Below are 21,271 nucleotides of genomic sequence, written 5' to 3' on the forward strand. Positions count from 1 at the left end.
TTAATTGTATTCTCCAGTTTTTTTCATTTTTTCTTTAACAGAAATTTAAAAAGGTGTGGGAAAATGAACCTTAGAAATAATTATAGACATGCAAATCCAAATTACAAAAGTCCTATCAGTTCACACCAGTCAGAATGGCCATCCCCAAAAATTCTGCAAACAATAAATGCTGAAGGGGTTGTGGAGAAACGCCTAGCCTTGGTTCAACGTGGGACATGGTAAGAGCCAGTAAGGAAAACACAAAGGAGGTGCCTTGAAAAGGTAAATACTGAGCTACCATTCAATCAAGCATACCCACTGCTGGGCCTATCGCCTGAGAGGATGAGAATCAAAAAGATACAACCTGGACTTCACTGGTGTTGCAGTGGTTGAGGGTCCTCCGCTGAAGCAGGGGACACAGGTTCATGCCCCGGTTCGGGAAAATCACACGTGCCCCGGAGTGGCTGGTCCCGTGAGCTATGGCTGCTGGGCCTGTGCGTCCAGAGCCTGTGCCCTGCAATGGGAGTGGCCATGGCAGTGAGTGGCCCACGTACAGCAAAAAATAAAAAATAAAAAAAACACAGGCTGGCAATCCTACACTCCAGCAATATTTATCATAGCCAACACTTGGAAGCTATGAAAATGTCCATCAACAGAGGAATGCACAAAGAAAAAGTGGTCCATGTACACAATGGAATATGACTCCAATAAAAAAATATAAATTCAATCTAGAAAACAAACATAAGTAAAGAAACATCAGCTTTTGGGGGTTTATCCAGGCACATTCCACTCTAATTTATAACCGAGGAATACCACTGCAAGGTACTCTGTTTCCCTAGTTAAAAGCTTGGGAAAAGCAGAAATGCTGCCACCCTCTGTCCATGACCTGCAACAGCAGCTTTCAAACCTGTGCTAAGGGTCACTTCATATGCACCAGTACTGGAGGGCTGTAAATGAAACCTGCCCTCAAAATGTCTTGAGGGGGGTAATGGCCAAAATATTTCTAAATGTCACACATACTTCAAGAAAACAATTTGAAGAGGTAAGCTGTACTCACAGTTTGAAGAAAATAAGGACATGCCAGAAAGCTCAAATTCAATGGATTATGAGACGCATGCAAATCCTACCACAAACATGTACCAGCTCACACTAGTCAGAATAAACATCGGCAAAAAATCTACAAACAATAAATGCTGAAGGTGTTGTGCAGAAGTGCATACCCTCAACGTTAAGTGGGACGTGACCTGGTAAGAGCCACTAATGAGAACAGAATGGAGGTGCCTTTAAAGGTAAACATTCTGCTACCATATGATCCAGCAGGCCCACTCCTGGGCCTATAACCTAAGAAGACAGAATTGGAAAGACACAGGCAGGCGAATGTGCATTGCCGCAGCATTACAATAGCCAAGTCATGGAAGCAACCAAAAAGTCCATCAACAGATGAGTGGACAAAGAAGAACTGGTACATGTACAGACGGAGTATTAGCCAAGGAAAAATAGGACACGATGCCATTTGCAGCACTGTAGATGAGCCTAGAGGTAATCACACAGCTTGTAGTATGGCAGGAAGAGAAAGACACATATCGTATGATATCACTTTTAGGTATTACCTATAAATTGATACCAGTGAAGATATTTCCACAGAGAAGGGCAACCACACATTCATTAAACAAACTTATGGTTCCCCAATGGAAACTTGTGAGGACTGGATACATTAGGATATTGGGGTTAACAGACATATACAAACACAGGTGAAATATATAATTACCAAACACCTACGCAATACCAAGAGAAGACTACTCAACATTCTGTCATAACGTACATGGGAAAAGGATTCCAGGAAGAAAAGACATATGTTTATGTGTACAAGAACCACATCTTGCACACCTAGAACAAGCCAAATATTGTAATCAAACTTGCTGTGGTAAAAATAAAAATTAAATTAAAAAAATGAACAAGAAGTAGGGAGACATATACTTAAGGGGCTTTTTCCTGACACATTCCATTCTAAGTTACAACCTAGAACACGACTTCCATTGAGGCTCTGTTGCCCTAGTAACCAGATTTGGTAAAGTAGAACTGATGCCACCTTGTGGGCGTTTCGCACAACAGCTGCTTTCATCCCAGCATCGATGGTCAGTTGATATTCAAAATAATTGCAGGCCTGTAAATCACACCTGCCCGGAAAACCAATCCTGGGGTCGTATATCGACCAAAAAATTCAAAAGGCGTCCATATTTCAAACCGACAGTTTCAAGAGGCATAATTTATGCCCATTTGTTTTCCGTTTCTTTTTCTTTCTTTCTTTTTTGTTAAAAAAACGGGAATGGAAAAAGGCTGAACATCAGGAATTAATAAAGCCATGCAAATCCAGTGTACACAAACGTTCACCTGACAGCCGTGAGAATGATCATCAGCAAAAAAAGTCTACAAAGAATAAATGCTGAAGGGGTTTTAGAGAACTGCGTACCCTTTAGCTGCCGGTGGGATGTAACCTGGTAACAGCCAGTAGTGAGAGCAGAATGGAGGTGCGTTTAAGGGTAAAAATGGAGCTACCATGTGATGTGGTAGGCCCACTCATGGGCCTATCACCTGAAGAGAGCAGAATCAAAAAGACACAGGCTGGCAATCCTGCACTGCAGCAACATGTACCATAGCCAAGACCTGGAAGAAACCAAAATGTCCATCAACAGAAAAACGCACCAAGAAGAAGTCGCCCATGTACACAATGGAATATTAACCATGAAAAAGCATGGAACAGTGCCGTTGGCACCACCATAGAAGGCCCAAGAGATAATCACCCAACTTGAAGTAAGAAAGAAACAGAAAGGCCGACATCCTACGACATCACTTATAGGTGTTACCTAAAAATTGATACCCATGAAATAATTTCCAAGAGAAGGACACACATAGATTCAGAAAACCAAATTATGTTTAACCAAATGGAAAGGTGTAAGGAATGTATGAATTAGGATATGGGGGTTAACAGACATATACTAATACATAGGAAATATATAATCACAAAATACCTATGGAATACAAAGAGAGGTCTACTCAACACTCTATAATAACATACACGGGAAAGGATCCAAACAGGAATAGACAGATACTTTGATAGGATGAACCAGAAACTGTCCACCTAGGAGAATCTACATTTTGATCAAATTTGCTCTGATAATTAATAAAAATTAAATTTAAATAACAACAATTTAGGAGATATAAGCTCTTGGGGGTTTGGGCTGGCACATTCCACTCTAATTCGCAGCTTACTAACACGATTGCCGGGAAACCTCTGTTGCCCAAAAGCCCAGAGTTGGAAATGTAGAAATGCTGCCGCCTTGTGGCCGTTTCCCACAAGAGCGGCTTTAAACCCACAGCTAATGGTCACTTAACATTCACAAGGATTCAGGGCTGTAAAGGACACCTGCCCTAAAAAATTGTGCGGAGGTAGGGAATGGCCAAAAAATTTCAAAACTGTCCAATTTTTCAAGGAGATTGTATGGAGGGGTAAGTTTTACTCACTCATTTTCAAAAAAGAGGAAAATGGATAAAAGATCAACATCAGTACTTATTAGACTCATGCAAATCTATCCTCTAAAAAGGTTTCAACTCACACATGTCAACTACCATCAACTAAAAGTCTACGAACATTACATGCTGAAGGGGTTTTAGAGAACTCTGTACCCTCTAGCTGCTGGTGAGATGTAAAGTGGTGATAGCCAATAATGAGAATAGAAAGGAGCTGCGTTTAAAAGTAAAAATTGAGCCACCATTCCGTTCAGCAGGCCCACCGCTGAGACTCTCACCTGACAAGTCCAGAGTCGAGAAGGCACAGGCTTCAAGAGCTGCACTGCAGGAATTTTCACAGTCGCCAAGACACGGAAGCAACCAAAATGTCCATCACCATATCAGTTGAAAAAGAAGAAGTGGTCCATGTACACAATGGAATATTAGCCATGGAAAACAATGAAACACTGCTCTTTGAGGCACCATAGTTGAGCCTAGAGATAATCACAGAACATGAGGTAAGTCGGAAAGCAAAGGACATATCCTATGATATCACTTATAGGCGTTATCCAACAACTGACACAAATGAACATATTTGCACAGAGAATGACACACACACACTTAGAAAACAAACTATGCTTATCTAAAAGGAAAGGTGGGGGGAATGGAACAATTAGAGATTAGGGTTACCATACGTGTACAAATACCTATTAAATACATATGTCAAAAGCCCGACCATATAACAAGGGAGGTCTAGGGAACACTCTGCAATAATTTACATGGGAAGTGGATCTGTACATGAATATATATATATATATATATATATGTTATGCACAAATGACCCAGATTGTGTACACCTAGGACAAACAATATTCTAAACATTACCCCAATTAAAGAAACTAAAACAACAAACAAGAAATAATGTAACATAAACTTATGGGGGTTTCTCCTGGCACATTCCATTTTAATTTACAACCTAGGAACAGGGATTCCAGAACGGCTCTGCTGCCCTAGTAACCAGATTTGGGAATGGAGAAATGCTGCCGCCTAGTGGCCGTTTACCACAACAGCAGCTTTAAACCCAGTGCTAATGGTCACTAAATATTCACACTCATTACAGGCCTGTGAATGACACCTGCCCTCAAAAAAAATCCTGGGGGCGAATATTGACAAAAAAATTCAATTTTGAGGGCAACCTTTTAAGGAGATAATTTCAAGAGGTTAATTGTATTCTCCAGTTTTTTTCATTTTTTCTTTAACAGAAATTTAAAAAGGTGTGGGAAAATGAACCTTAGAAATAATTATAGACATGCAAATCCAAATTACAAAAGTCCTATCAGTTCACACCAGTCAGAATGGCCATCCCCAAAAATTCTGCAAACAATAAATGCTGAAGGGGTTGTGGAGAAACGCCTAGCCTTGGTTCAACGTGGGACATGGTAAGAGCCAGTAAGGAAAACACAAAGGAGGTGCCTTGAAAAGGTAAATACTGAGCTACCATTCAATCAAGCATACCCACTGCTGGGCCTATCGCCTGAGAGGATGAGAATCAAAAAGATACAGCCTGGACTTCACTGGTGGCGCAGTGGTTGAGGGTCCTCCGCTGAAGCAGGGGACACGGGTTCATGCCCCGGTTCAGGAAAATCACACGTGCCCCGGAGTGGCTGGTCCCGTGAGCTATGGCTGCTGGGCCTGTGCGTCCAGAGCCGGTGCTCTGCAATGGGAGTGGCCATGGCAGTGAGTGGCCCACGTACCGCAAAAAATAAAAAATAAAAAAAACACAGGCTGGCAATCCTACACTCCAGCAATATTTATCATAGCCAACACTTGGAAGCTATGAAAATGTCCATCAACAGAGGAATGCACAAAGAAAAAGTGGTCCATGTACACAATGGAATATGACTCCAATAAAAAAATATAAATTCAATCTAGAAAACAAACATAAGTAAAGAAACATCAGCTTTTGGGGGTTTATCCAGGCACATTCCACTCTAATTTATAACTGAGGAATACCACTGCAAGGTACTCTGTTTCCCTAGTTAAAAGCTTGGGAAAAGCAGAAATGCTGCCACCCTCTGTCCATGACCTGCAACAGCAGCTTTCAAACCTGTGCTAAGGGTCACTTCATATGCACCAGTACTGGAGGGCTGTAAATGAAACCTGCCCTCAAAATGTCTTGAGGGGGGTAATGGCCAAAATATTTCTAAATGTCACACATACTTCAAGAAAACAATTTGAAGAGGTAAGCTGTACTCACAGTTTGAAGAAAATAAGGACATGCCAGAAAGCTCAATTTCAATGGATTATGAGACGCATGCAAATCCTACCACAAACATGTACCAGCTCACACTAGTCAGAATAAACATCGGCAAAAAATCTACAAACAATAAATGCTGAAGGTGTTGTGCAGAAGTGCATACCCTCAACGTTAAGTGGGACGTGACCTGGTAAGAGCCACTAATGAGAACAGAATGGAGGTGCCTTTAAAGGTAAACATTCTGCTACCATATGATCCAGCAGGCCCACTCCTGGGCCTATAACCTAAGAAGACAGAATTGGAACGACACAGGCAGGCAAATGTGCATTGCCGCAGCATTACAATAGCCAAGTCATGGAAGCAACCAAAAAGTCCATCAACAGATGAGTGGACAAAGAAGAACTGGTACATGTACAGACGGAGTATTAGCCAAGGAAAAATAGGACACGATGCCATTTGCAGCACTGTAGATGAGCCTAGAGGTAATCACACAGCTTGTAGTATGGCAGGAAGAGAAAGACACATATCGTATGATATCACTTTTAGGTATTACCTATAAATTGATACCAGTGAAGATATTTCCACAGAGAAGGGCAACCACACATTCATAAAACAAACTTATGGTTCCCCAATGGAAACTTGTGAGGACTGGATACATTAGGATATTGGGGTTAACAGACATATACAAACACAGGTGAAATATATAATTACCAAACACCTACGCAATACCAAGAGAAGACTACTCAACATTCTGTCATAACGTACATGGGAAAAGGATTCCAGGAAGAAAAGACATATGTTTATGTGTACAAGAACCACATCTTGCACACCTAGAACAAGCCAAATATTGTAATCAAACTTGCTGTGGTAAAAATAAAAATTAAATTAAAAAAATGAACAAGAAGTAGGGAGACAACTACTTAAGGGGCTTTTTCCTGGCACATTCCATTCTAAATTACAACCTAGAACACGACTTCCATTGAGGCTCTGTTGCCCTAGTAACCAGATTTGGTAAAGTAGAACTGCTGCCACCTTGTGGGCGTTTCGCACAACAGCAGCTTTCATCCCAGCATCGATGGTCAGTTGATATTCAAAATAATTGCAGGCCTGTAAATCACACCTGCCCGGAAAACCAATCCTGGGGTCGTATATCGACCAAAAAATTCAAAAGGCATCCATATTTCAAACCGACAGTTTCAAGAGGCATAATTTATGCCCATTTGTTTTCCGTTTCTTTTTCTTTCTTTCTTTTTTGTTAAAAAATCGGGAATGGAAAAAGGCTGAACATCAGGAATTAATAAAGCCATGCAAATCCAGTGTACACAAACGTTCACCTAACAGCCGTGAGAATGATCATTAGCAAAAAAAGTTTACAAAGAATAAATGCTGAAGGGGTTTTAGAGAACTGCGTACCCTTTAGCTGCCGGTGGGATGTAACCTGGTAACAGCCAGTAGTGAGAGCAGAATGGAGGTGCGTTTAAGGGTAAAAATGGAGCTACCATGTGATGTGGTAGGCCCACTCATGGGCCTATCACCTGAAGAGAGCAGAATCAAAAAGACACAGGCTGGCAATCCTGCACTGCAGCAACATGTACCATAGCCAAGACCTGGAAGAAACCAAAATGTCCATCAACAGAAAAACGCACCAAGAAGAAGTCGCCCATGTACACAATGGAATATTAACCATGAAAAAGCATGGAACAGTGCCGTTGGCACCACCATAGAAGGACCAAGAGATAATCACCCAACTTGAAGTAAGAAAGAAACAGAAAGGCCGACATCCTACGACATCACTTATAGGTGTTACCTAAAAATTGATACCCATGAAATAATTTCCAAGAGAAGGACACACATAGATTCAGAAAACCAAATTATGTTTAACCAAATGGAAAGGTGTAAGGAATGTATGAATTAGGATATGGCGGTTAACAGACATATACTAATACATAGGAAATATATAATCACAAAATACCTATGGAATACAAAGAGAGGTCTACTCAACACTCTATAATAACATACACGGGAAAGGATCCAAACAGGAATAGACAGATACTTTGATAGGATGAACCAGAAACTGTCCACCTAGCAGAATCTCCATTTTGATCAAATTTGCTCTGATAATTAATAAAAATTAAATTTAAATAACAACAATTTAGGAGATATAAGCTCTTGGGGGTTTGGGCTGGCACATTCCACTCTAATTCGCAGCTTACTAACACGATTGCCGGGAAACCTCTGTGGCCCAAAAACGCAGAGTTGCAAATGTAGAAATGCTGCCGCCTTGTGGCCGTTTCCCTCAAGAGTGGCTTTAAACCCACAGCTAATGGTCACTTAACATTCACAAGGATTCAGGGCTGTAAAGGACACCTGCCCTAAAAAATTGTGCGGAGGTAGGGAATGGCCAAAAAATTTCAAAACTGTCCAATTTTTCAAGGAGATTGTATGGAGGGGTAAGTTTTACTCACTCATTTTCAAAAAAGAGGAAAATGGATAAAAGATCAACATCAGTACTTATTAGACTCATGCAAATCTAACCTCCAAAAAGGTTTCAACTCACACATGTCAACTACCATCAACTAAAAGTCTACGAACATTACATGCTGAAGGGGTTTTAGAGAACTGTGTACCCTCTAGCTGCTGGTGAGATGTAAAGTGGTGACAGCCAATAATGAGAATAGAAAGGAGCTGCGTTTAAAAGTAAAAATTGAGCCACCATTCCGTTCAGCAGGCCCACCGCTGAGACTCTCACCTGACAAGTCCAGAGTCGAGAAGGCACAGGCTTCAAGAGCTGCACTGCAGGAATTTTCACAGTCGCCAAGACACGGAAGCAACCAAAATGTCCATCACCATATCAGTTGAAAAAGAAGAAGTGGTCCATGTACACAATGGAATATTAGCCATGGAAAACAATGAAACACTGCTCTTTGAGGCACCATAGTTGAGCCTAGAGATAATCACAGAACATGAGGTAAGTCAGAAAGCAAAACACATATCCTATGATATCACTTATAGGCGTTATCCAACAACTGACACAAATGAACATATTTGCACAGAGAATGACACACACACACTTAGAAAACAAACTATGCTTATCTAAAAGGAAAGGTGGGGGGAATGGAACAATTAGAGATTAGGGTTACCATACGTGTACAAATACCTATTAAATACATATGTCAAAAGCCCGACCATATAACAAGGGAGGTCTAGGGAACACTCTGCAATAATTTACATGGGAAGTGGATCTGTACATGAATATATATATATATATATATATATATATATGTTATGCACAAATGACCCAGATTGTGTACACCTAGGACAAACAATATTCTAAACATTACCCCAATTAAAGAAACTAAAACAACAAACAAGAAATAATGTAACATAAACTTATGGGGGTTTCTCCTGGCACATTCCATTTTAATTTACAACCTAGGAACAGGGATTCCAGAACGGCTCTGCTGCCCTAGTAACCAGATTTGGGAATGGAGAAATGCTGCCGCCTAGTGGCCGTTTACCACAACAGCAGCTTTAAACCCAGTGCTAATGGTCACTAAATATTCACACTCATTACAGGCCTGTGAATGACACCTGCCCTCAAAAAAAATCCTGGGGGCGAATATTGACAAAAAAATTCAATTTTGAGGGCAACCTTTTAAGGAGATAATTTCAAGAGGTTAATTGTATTCTCCAGTTTTTTTCATTTTTTCTTTAACAGAAATTTAAAAAGGTGTGGGAAAATGAACCTTAGAAATAATTATAGACATGCAAATCCAAATTACAAAAGTCCTATCAGTTCACACCAGTCAGAATGGCCATCCCCAAAAATTCTGCAAACAATAAATGCTGAAGGGGTTGTGGAGAAACGCCTAGCCTTGGTTCAACGTGGGACATGGTAAGAGCCAGTAAGGAAAACACAAAGGAGGTGCCTTGAAAAGGTAAATACTGAGCTACCATTCAATCAAGCATACCCACTGCTGGGCCTATCGCCTGAGAGGATGAGAATCAAAAAGATACAGCCTGGACTTCACTGGTGGTGCAGTGGTTGAGGGTCCTCCGCTGAAGCAGGGGACACAGGTTCATGCCCCGGTTCGGGAAAATCACACGTGCCCCGGAGTGGCTGGTCCCGTGAGCTATGGCTGCTGGGCCTGTGCGTCCAGAGCCTGTGCCCTGCAATGGGAGTGGCCATGGCAGTGAGTGGCCCACGTACAGCAAAAAATAAAAAATAAAAAAAACACAGGCTGGCAATCCTACACTCCAGCAATATTTATCATAGCCAACACTTGGAAGCTATGAAAATGTCCATCAACAGAGGAATGCACAAAGAAAAAGTGGTCCATGTACACAATGGAATATGACTCCAATAAAAAAATATAAATTCAATCTAGAAAACAAACATAAGTAAAGAAACATCAGCTTTTGGGGGTTTATCCAGGCACATTCCACTCTAATTTATAACCGAGGAATACCACTGCAAGGTACTCTGTTTCCCAAGTTAAAAGCTTGGGAAAAGCAGAAATGCTGCCACCCTCTGTCCATGACCTGCAACAGCAGCTTTCAAACCTGTGCTAAGGGTCACTTCATATGCACCAGTACTGGAGGGCTGTAAATGAAACCTGCCCTCAAAATGTCTTGAGGGGGGTAATGGCCAAAATATTTCTAAATGTCACACATACTTCAAGAAAACAATTTGAAGAGGTAAGCTGTACTCACAGTTTGAAGAAAATAAGGACATGCCAGAAAGCTCAATTTCAATGCATTATGAGACGCATGCAAATCCTACCACAAACATGTACCAGCTCACACTAGTCAGAATAAACATCGGCAAAAAATCTACAAACAATAAATGCTGAAGGTGTTGTGCAGAAGTGCATACCCTCAACGTTAAGTGGGACGTGACCTGGTAAGAGCCACTAATGAGAACAGAATGGAGGTGCCTTTAAAGGTAAACATTCTGCTACCATATGATCCAGCAGGCCCACTCCTGGGCCTATAACCTAAGAAGACAGAATTGGAACGACACAGGCAGGCAAATGTGCATTGCCGCAGCATTACAATAGCCAAGTCATGGAAGCAACCAAAAAGTCCATCAACAGATGAGTGGACAAAGAAGAACTGGTACATGTACAGACGGAGTATTAGCCAAGGAAAAATAGGACACGATGCCATTTGCAGCACTGTAGATGAGCCTAGAGGTAATCACACAGCTTGTAGTATGGCAGGAAGAGAAAGACACATATCGTATGATATCACTTTTAGGTATTACCTATAAATTGATACCAGTGAAGATATTTCCACAGAGAAGGGCAACCACACATTCATTAAACAAACTTATGGTTCCCCAATGGAAACTTGTGAGGACTGGATACATTAGGATATTGGGGTTAACAGACATATACAAACACAGGTGAAATATATAATTACCAAACACCTACGCAATACCAAGAGAAGACTACTCAACATTCTGTCATAACGTACATGGGAAAAGGATTCCAGGAAGAAAAGACATATGTTTATGTGTACAAGAACCACATCTTGCACACCTAGAACAAGCCAAATATTATAATCAAACTTGCTGTGGTAAAAATAAAAATTAAATTAAAAAAATGAACAAGAAGTAGGGAGACAACTACTTAAGGGGCTTTTTCCTGGCACATTCCATACTAAATTACAACCTAGAACACGACTTCCATTGAGGCTCTGTTGCCCTAGTAACCAGATTTGGTAAAGTAGAACTGCTGCCACCTTGTGGGCGTTTCGCACAACAGCAGCTTTCATCCCAGCATCGATGGTCAGTTGATATTCAAAATAATTGCAGGCCTGTAAATCACACCTGCCCGGAAAACCAATCCTGGGGTCGTATATCGACCAAAAAATTCAAAAGGCGTCCATATTTCAAACCGACAGTTTCAAGAGGCATAATTTATGCCCATTTGTTTTCCGTTTCTTTTTCTTTCTTTCTTTTTTGTTAAAAAATCGGGAATGGAAAAAGGCTGAACATCAGGAATTAATAAAGCCATGCAAATCCAGTGTACACAAACGTTCACCTGACAGCCGTGAGAATGATCATCAGCAAAAAAAGTTTACAAAGAATAAATGCTGAAGGGGTTTTAGAGAACTGCGTACCCTTTAGCTGCCGGTGGGATGTAACCTGGTAACAGCCAGTAGTGAGAGCAGAATGGAGGTGCGTTTAAGGGTAAAAATGGAGCTACCATGTGATGTGGTAGGCCCACTCATGGGCCTATCACCTGAAGAGAGCAGAATCAAAAAGACACACGCTGGCAATCCTGCACTGCAGCAACATGTACCATAGCCAAGACCTGGAAGAAACCAAAATGTCCATCAACAGAAAAACGCACCAAGAAGAAGTCGCCCATGTACACAATGGAATATTAACCAAGAAAAAGCATGGAACAGTGCCGTTGGCACCACCATAGAAGGCCCAAGAGATAATCACCCAACTTGAAGTAAGAAAGAAACAGAAAGGCCGACATCCTACGACATCACTTATAGGTGTTACCTAAAAATTGATACCCATGAAATAATTTCCAAGAGAAGGACACACATAGATTCAGAAAACCAAATTATGTTTAACCAAATGGAAAGGTGTAAGGAATGTATGAATTAGGATATGGCGGTTAACAGACATATACTAATACATAGGAAATATATAATCACAAAATACCTATGGAATACAAAGAGAGGTCTACTCAACACTCTATAATAACATACACGGGAAAGGATCCAAACAGGAATAGACAGATACATTGATAGGATGAACCAGAAACTGTCCACCTAGGAGAATCTACATTTTGATCAAATTTGCTCTGATAATTAATAAAAATTAAATTTAAATAACAAACAACAATTTAGGAGATATAAGCTCTTGGGGGTTACGGCTGGCACATTCCACTCTAATTCGCAGCTTACTAACACGATTGCCGGGAAACCTCTGTTGCCCAAAAACCCAGAGTTGGAAATGTAGAAATGCTGCCGCCTTGTGGCCGTTTCCCACAAGAGCGGCTTTAAACCCACAGCTAATGGTCACTTAACATTCACAAGGATTCAGGGCTGTAAAGGACACCTGCCCTAAAAAATTGTGCGGAGGTAGGGAATGGCCAAAAAATTTCAAAACTGTCCAATTTTTCAAGGAGATTGTATGGAGGGGTAAGTTTTACTCACTCATTTTCAAAAAAGAGGAAAATTGATAAAAGATCAACATCAGTACTTATTAGACTCATATAAATATAACCTCCAAAAAGGTTTCAACACACACATGACAACTACCATCAACTAAAAGTCTACGAACATTACATGCTGAAGGGGTTTTAGAGAACTGTGTACCCTCTAGCTGCTGGTGAGATGTAAAGTGGTGACAGCCAATAATGAGAATAGAAAGGAGCTGCGTTTAAAAGTAAAAATTGAGCCACCATTCCGTTCAGCAGGCCCACCGCTGAGACTCTCACCTGACAAGTCCAGAGTCGAGAAGGCACAGGCTTCAAGAGCTGCACTGCAGGAATTTTCACAGTCGCCAAGACACGGAAGCAACCAAAATGTCCATCACCATATCAGTTGAAAAAGAAGAAGTGGTCCATGTACACAATGGAATATTAGCCATGGAAAACAATGAAACACTGCTCTTTGAGGCACCATAGTTGAGCCTAGAGATAATCACAGAACATGAGGTAAGTCGGAAAGCAAAACACATATCCTATGATATCACTTATAGGCGTTATCTAACAACTGACACAAATGAACATATTTGCACAGAGAATGACACACACACACTTAGAAAACAAACTATGCTTATCTAAAAGGAAAGGTGGGGGGAATGGAACAATTAGAGATTAGGGTTACCATACGTGTACAAATACCTATTAAATACATATATCAAAAGACCGACCATATAACAAGGGAGGTCTATGGAACACTCTGCAACAATTTACATGGGAAGTGGATCTGTACATGAATATATATATATATATATATGTTATGCACAAATGACCCAGATTGTGTACACCTAGGACAAACAATATTCTAAACATTACCCCAATTAAAGAAACTAAAACAACAAACAAGAAATAATGTAACATAAACTTATGGGGGTTTCTCCTGGCACATTCCATTTTAATTTACAACCTAGGAACAGGGATTCCAGAACGGCTCTGCTGCCCTAGTAACCAGATTTGGGAATGGAGAAATGCTGCCGCCTAGTGGCCGTTTACCACAACAGCAGCTTTAAACCCAGTGCTAATGGTCACTAAATATTCACACTCATTACAGGCCTGTGAATGACACCTGCCCTCAAAAAAAATCCTGGGGGCGAATATTGACAAAAAATTCAATTTTGAGGGCAACCTTTTAAGGAGATAATTTCAAGAGGTTAATTGTATTCTCCAGTTTTTTTCATTTTTTCTTTAACAGAAATTTAAAAAGGTGTGGGAAAATGAACCTTAGAAATAATTATAGACATGCAAATCCAAATTACAAAAGTCCTATCAGTTCACACCAGTCAGAATGGCCATCCCCAAAAATTCTGCAAACAAATGCTGAAGGGGTTGTGGAGAAATGCCTAGCCTTGGTTCAACGTGGGACATGGTAAGAGCCAGTAAGGAAAACACAAAGGAGGTGCCTTGAAAAGGTAAATACTGAGCTACCATTCAATCAAGCATACCCACTGCTGGGCCTATCGCCTGAGAGGATGAGAATCAAAAAGATACAGCCTGGACTTCACTGGTGGCGCAGTGGTTGAGGGTCCTCCGCTGAAGCAGGGGACACGGGTTCATGCCCCGGTTCGGGAAAATCACACGTGCCCCGGAGTGGCTGGTCCCGTGAGCTATGGCTGCTGGGCCTGTGCGTCCAGAGCCTGTGCTCTGCAATGGGAGTGGCCATGGCAGTGAGTGGCCCACGTACCGCAAAAAATAAAAAATAAAAAAACACAGGCTGGCAATCCTACACTCCAGCAATATTTATCATAGCCAACACTTGGAAGCTATGAAAATGTCCATCAACAGAGGAATGCACAAAGAAAAAGTGGTCCATGTACACAATGGAATATGACTCCAATAAAAAAATATAAATTCAATCTAGAAAACAAACATAAGTAAAGAAACATCAGCTTTTGGGGGTTTATCCAGGCACATTCCACTCTACTTTATAACCGAGGAATACCACTGCAAGGTACTCTGTTTCCCTAGTTAAAAGCTTGGGAAAAGCAGAAATGCTGCCACCCTCTGTCCATGACCTGCAACAGCAGCTTTCAAACCTGTGCTAAGGGTCACTTCATATGCACCAGTACTGGAGGGCTGTAAATGAAACCTGCCCTCAAAATGTCTTGAGGGGGGTAATGGCCAAAATATTTCTAAATGTCACACATACTTCAAGAAAACAATTTGAAGAGGTAAGCTGTACTCACAGTTTGAAGAAAATAAGGACATGCCAGAAAGCTCAATTTCAATGGATTATGAGACGCATGCAAATCCTACCACAAACATGTACCAGCTCACACTAGTCAGAATAAACATCGGCAAAAAATCTACAAACAATAAATGCTGAAGGTGTTGTGCAGAAGTGCATACCCTCAACGTTAAGTGGGACGTGACCTGGTAAGAGCCACTAATGAGAACAGAATGGAGGTGCCTTTAAAGGTAAACATTCTGCTACCATATGATCCAGCAGGCCCACTCCTGGGCCTATAACCTAAGAAGACAGAATTGGAACGACACAGGCAGGCAAATGTGCATTGCCGCAGCATTACAATAGCCAAGTCATGGAAGCAACCAAAAAGTCCATCAACAGATGAGTGGACAAAGAAGAACTGGTACATGTACAGACGGAGTATTAGCCAAGGAAAAATAGGACACGATGCCATTTGCAGCACTGTAGATGAGCCTAGAGGTAATCACACAGCTTGTAGTATGGCAGGAAGAGAAAGACACATATCGTATGATATCACTTTTAGGTATTACCTATAAATTGATACCAGTGAAGATATTTCCACAGAGAAGGGCAACCACACATTCATTAAACAAACTTATGGTTCCCCAATGGAAACTTGTGAGGACTGGATACATTAGGATATTGGGGTTAACAGACATATACAAACACAGGTGAAATATATAATTACCAAACACCTACGCAATACCAAGAGAAGACTACTCAACATTCTGTCATAACGTACATGGGAAAAGGATTCCAGGAAGAAAAGACATATGTTTATGTGTACAAAAACCACATCTTGCACACCTAGAACAAGCCAAATATTGTAATCAAACTTGCTGTGGTAAAAATAAAAATTAAATTAAAAAAATGAACAAGAAGTAGGGAGACAACTACTTAAGGGGCTTTTTCCTGGCACGTTCCATTCTAAATTACAACCTAGAACACGACTTCCATTGAGGCTCTGTTGCCCTAGTAACCAGATTTGGTAAAGTAGAACTGCTGCCACCTTGTGGGCGTTTCGCACAACAGCAGCTTTCATCCCAGCATCGATGGTCAGTTGATATTCAAAATAATTGCAGGCCTGTAAATCACACCTGCCCGGAAAACCAATCCTGGGGTCGTATATCGACCAAAAAATTCAAAAGGCGTCCATATTTCAAACCGACAGTTTCAAGAGGCATAATTTATGCCCATTTGTTTTCCGTTTCTTTTTCTTTCTTTCTTTTTTGTTAAAAAAACGGGAATGGAAAAAGGCTGAACATCAGGAATTAATAAAGCCATGCAAATCCAGTGTACACAAACGTTCACCTGACAGCCGTGAGAATGATCATCAGCAAAAAAAGTCTACAAAGAATAAATGCTGAAGGGGTTTTAGAGAACTGCGTACCCTTTAGCTGCCGGTGGGATGTAACCTGGTAACAGCCAGTAGTGAGAGCAGAATGGAGGTGCGTTTAAGGGTAAAAATGGAGCTACCATGTGATGTGGTAGGCCCACTCATGGGCCTATCACCTGAAGAGAGCAGAATCAAAAAGACACAGGCTGGCAATCCTGCACTGCAGCAACATGTACCATAGCCAAGACCTGGAAGAAACCAAAATGTCCATCAACAGAAAAACGCACCAAGAAGAAGTCGCCCATGTACACAATGGAATATTAACCATGAAAAAGCATGGAACAGTGCCGTTGGCACCACCATAGAAGGCCCAAGAGATAATCACCCAACTTGAAGTAAGAAAGAAACAGAAAGGCCGACATCCTACGACATCACTTATAGGTGTTACCTAAAAATTGATACCCATGAAATAATTTCCAAGAGAAGGACACACATAGATTCAGAAAACCAAATTATGTTTAACCAAATGGAAAGGTGTAAGGAATGTATGAATTAGGATATGGGGGTTAACAGACATATACTAATACATAGGAAATATATAATCACAAAATACCTATGGAATACAAAGAGAGGTCTACTCAACACTCTATAATAACATACACGGGAAAGGATCCAAACAGGAATAGACAGATACTTTGATAGGATGAACCAGAAACTGTCCACCTAGGAGAATCTACATTTTGATCAAATTGGCTCTGATAATTAATAAAAATTAAATTTAAATAACAACAATTTAGGAGATATAAGCTCTTGGGGGTTTGGGCTGGCACATTCCACTCTAATTCGCAGCTTACTAACACGATTGCCGGGAAACCTCTGTGGCCCAAAAACCCAGAGTTGGAAATGTAGAAATGCTGCCGCCTTGTGGCCGTTTCCCACAAGAGCGGCTTTAAACCCACAGCTAATGGTCACTTAACATTCACAAGGATTCAGGGCTGTAAAGGACACCTGCCCTAAAAAATTGTGCGGAGGTAGGGAATGGCCAAAAAATTTCAAAACTGTCCAATTTTTCAAGGAGATTGTATGGAGGGGTAAGTTTTACTCACTCATTTTCAAAAAAGAGGAAAATGGATAAAAGATCAACATCAGTACTTATTAGACTCATGCAAATCTAACCTCCAAAAAGGTTTCAACTCACACATGTCAACTACCATCAACTGAAAGTCTACAAACATTACATGCTGAAGGGGTTTTAGAGAACTGTGTACCCTCTAGCTGCTGGTGAGATGTAAAGTGGTGATAGCCAATAATGAGAATAGAAAGGAGCTGCGTTTAAAAGTAAAAATTGAGCCACCATTCCGTTCAGCAGGCCCACCGCTGAGACTCTCACCTGACAAGTCCAGAGTCGAGAAGGCACAGGCTTCAAGAGCTGCACTGCAGGAATTTTCACAGTCGCCAAGACACGGAAGCAACCAAAATGTCCATCACCATATCAGTTGAAAAAGAAGAAGTGGTCCATGTACACAATGGAATATTAGCCATGGAAAACAATGAAACACTGCTCTTTGAGGCACCATAGTTGAGCCTAGAGATAATCACAGAACATGAGGTAAGTCGGAAAGCAAAACACATATCCTATGATATCACTTATAGGCGTTATCTAACAACTGACACAAATGAACGTATTTGCACAGAGAATGACACACACACACTTAGAAAACAAACTATGCTTATCTAAAAGGAAAGGTGGGGGGAATGGAACAATTAGAGATTAGGGTTACCATACGTGTACAAATACCTATTAAATACATATATCAAAAGACCGACCATATAACAAGGGAGGTCTATGGAACACTCTGCAACAATTTACATGGGAAGTGGATCTGTACATGAATATATATATATATATATATGTTATGCACAAATGACCCAGATTGTGTACACCTAGGACAAACAATATTCTAAACATTACCCCAATTAAAGAAACTAAAACAACAAACAAGAAATAATGTAACATAAACTTATGGGGGTTTCTCCTGGCACATTCCATTTTAATTTACAACCTAGGAACAGGGATTCCAGAACGGCTCTGCTGCCCTAGTAACCAGATTTGGGAATGGAGAAATGCTGCCGCCTAGTGGCCGTTTACCACAACAGCAGCTTTAAACCCAGTGCTAATGGTCACTAAATATTCACACTCATTACAGGCCTGTGAATGACACCTGCCCTCAAAAAAAATCCTGGGGGCGAATATTGACAAAAAAATTCAATTTTGAGGGCAACCTTTTAAGGAGATAATTTCAAGAGGTTAATTGTATTCTCCAGTTTTTTTCATTTTTTCTTTAACAGAAATTTAAAAAGGTGTGGGAAAATGAACCTTAGAAATAATTATAGACATGCAAATCCAAATTACAAAAGTCCTATCAGTTCACACCAGTCAGAATGGCCATCCCCAAAAATTCTGCAAACAATAAATGCTGAAGGGGTTGTGGAGAAACGCCTAGCCTTGGTTCAACGTGGGACATGGTAAGAGCCAGTAAGGAAAACACAAAGGAGGTGCCTTGAAAAGGTAAATACTGAGCTACCATTCAATCAAGCATACCCACTGCTGGGCCTATCGCCTGAGAGGATGAGAATCAAAAAGATACAGCCTGGACTTCACTGGTGGTGCAGTGGTTGAGGGTCCTCCGCTGAAGCAGGGGACACAGGTTCATGCCCCGGTTCGGGAAAATCACACGTGCCCCGGAGTGGCTGGTCCCGTGAGCTATGGCTGCTGGGCCTGTGCGTCCAGAGCCTGTGCCCTGCAATGGGAGTGGCCATGGCAGTGAGTGGCCCACGTACAGCAAAAAATAAAAAATAAAAAAAACACAGGCTGGCAATCCTACACTCCAGCAATATTTATCATAGCCAACACTTGGAAGCTATGAAAATGTCCATCAACAGAGGAATGCACAAAGAAAAAGTGGTCCATGTACACAATGGAATATGACTCCAATAAAAAAATATAAATTCAATCTAGAAAACAAACATAAGTAAAGAAACATCAGCTTTTGGGGGTTTATCCAGGCACATTCCACTCTAATTTATAACCGAGGAATACCACTGCAAGGTACTCTGTTTCCCTAGTTAAAAGCTTGGGAAAAGCAGAAATGCTGCCACCCTCTGTCCATGACCTGCAACAGCAGCTTTCAAACCTGTGCTAAGGGTCACTTCATATGCACCAGTACTGGAGGGCTGTAAATGAAACCTGCCCTCAAAATGTCTTGAGGGGGGTAATGGCCAAAATATTTCTAAATGTCACACATACTTCAAGAAAACAATTTGAAGAGGTAAGCTGTACTCACAGTTTGAAGAAAATAAGGACATGCCAGAAAGCTCAATTTCAATGCATTATGAGACGCATGCAAATCCTACCACAAACATGTACCAGCTCACACTAGTCAGAATAAACATCGGCAAAAAATCTACAAACAATAAATGCTGAAGGTGTTGTGCAGAAGTGCATACCCTCAACGTTAAGTGGGACGTGACCTGGTAAGAGCCACTAATGAGAACAGAATGGAGGTGCCTTTAAAGGTAAACATTCTGCTACCATATGATCCAGCAGGCCCACTCCTGGGCCTATAACCTAAGAAGACAGAATTGGAACGACACAGGCAGGCAAATGTGCATTGCCGCAGCATTACAATAGCCAAGTCATGGAAGCAACCAAAAAGTCCATCAACAGATGAGTGGACAAAGAAGAACTGGTACATGTACAGACGGAGTATTAGCCAAGGAAAAATAGGACACGATGCCATTTGCAGCACTGTAGATGAGCCTAGAGGTAATCACACAGCTTGTAGTATGGCAGGAAGAGAAAGACACATATCGTATGATATCACTTTTAGGTATTACCTATAAATTGATACCAGTGAAGATATTTCCACAGAGAAGGGCAACCACACATTCATTAAACAAACTTATGGTTCCCCAATGGAAACTTGTGAGGACTGGATACATTAGGATATTGGGGTTAACAGACATATACAAACACAGGTGAAATATATAATTACCAAAGACCTACGCAATACCAAGAGAAGACTACTCAACATTCTGTCATAACGTACATGGGAAAAGGATTCCAGGAAGAAAAGACATATGTTTATGTGTACAAGAACCACATCTTGCACACCTAGAACAAGCCAAATATTGTAATCAAACTTGCTGTGGTAAAAATAAAAATTAAATTAAAAAAATGAACAAGAAGTAGGGAGACAACTACTTAAGGGGCTTTTTCCTGGCACATTCCATACTAAATTACAACCTAGAACACGACTTCCATTGAGGCTCTGTTGCCCTAGTAACCAGATTTGGTAAAGTAGAACTGCTGCCACCTTGTGGGCGTTTCGCACAACAGCAGCTTTCATCCCAGCATCGATGGTCAGTTGATATTCAAAATAATTGCAGGCCTGTAAATCACACCTGCCCGGAAAACCAATCCTGGGGTCGTATATCGACCAAAAAATTCAAAAGGCGTCCATATTTCAAACCGACAGTTTCAAGAGGCATAATTTATGCCCATTTGTTTTCCGTTTCTTTTTCTTTCTTTCTTTTTTGTTAAAAAATCGGGAATGGAAAAAGGCTGAACATCAGGAATTAATAAAGCCATGCAAATCCAGTGTACACAAACGTTCACCTGACAGCCGTGAGAATGATCATCAGCAAAAAAAGTCTACAAAGAATAAATGCTGAAGGGGTTTTAGAGAACTGCG

This window comes from Hyperoodon ampullatus, assembly GCF_949752795.1.
Source record: "Hyperoodon ampullatus genome assembly, chromosome: X".
Taxonomy (NCBI): domain Eukaryota; kingdom Metazoa; phylum Chordata; class Mammalia; order Artiodactyla; family Ziphiidae; genus Hyperoodon; species Hyperoodon ampullatus.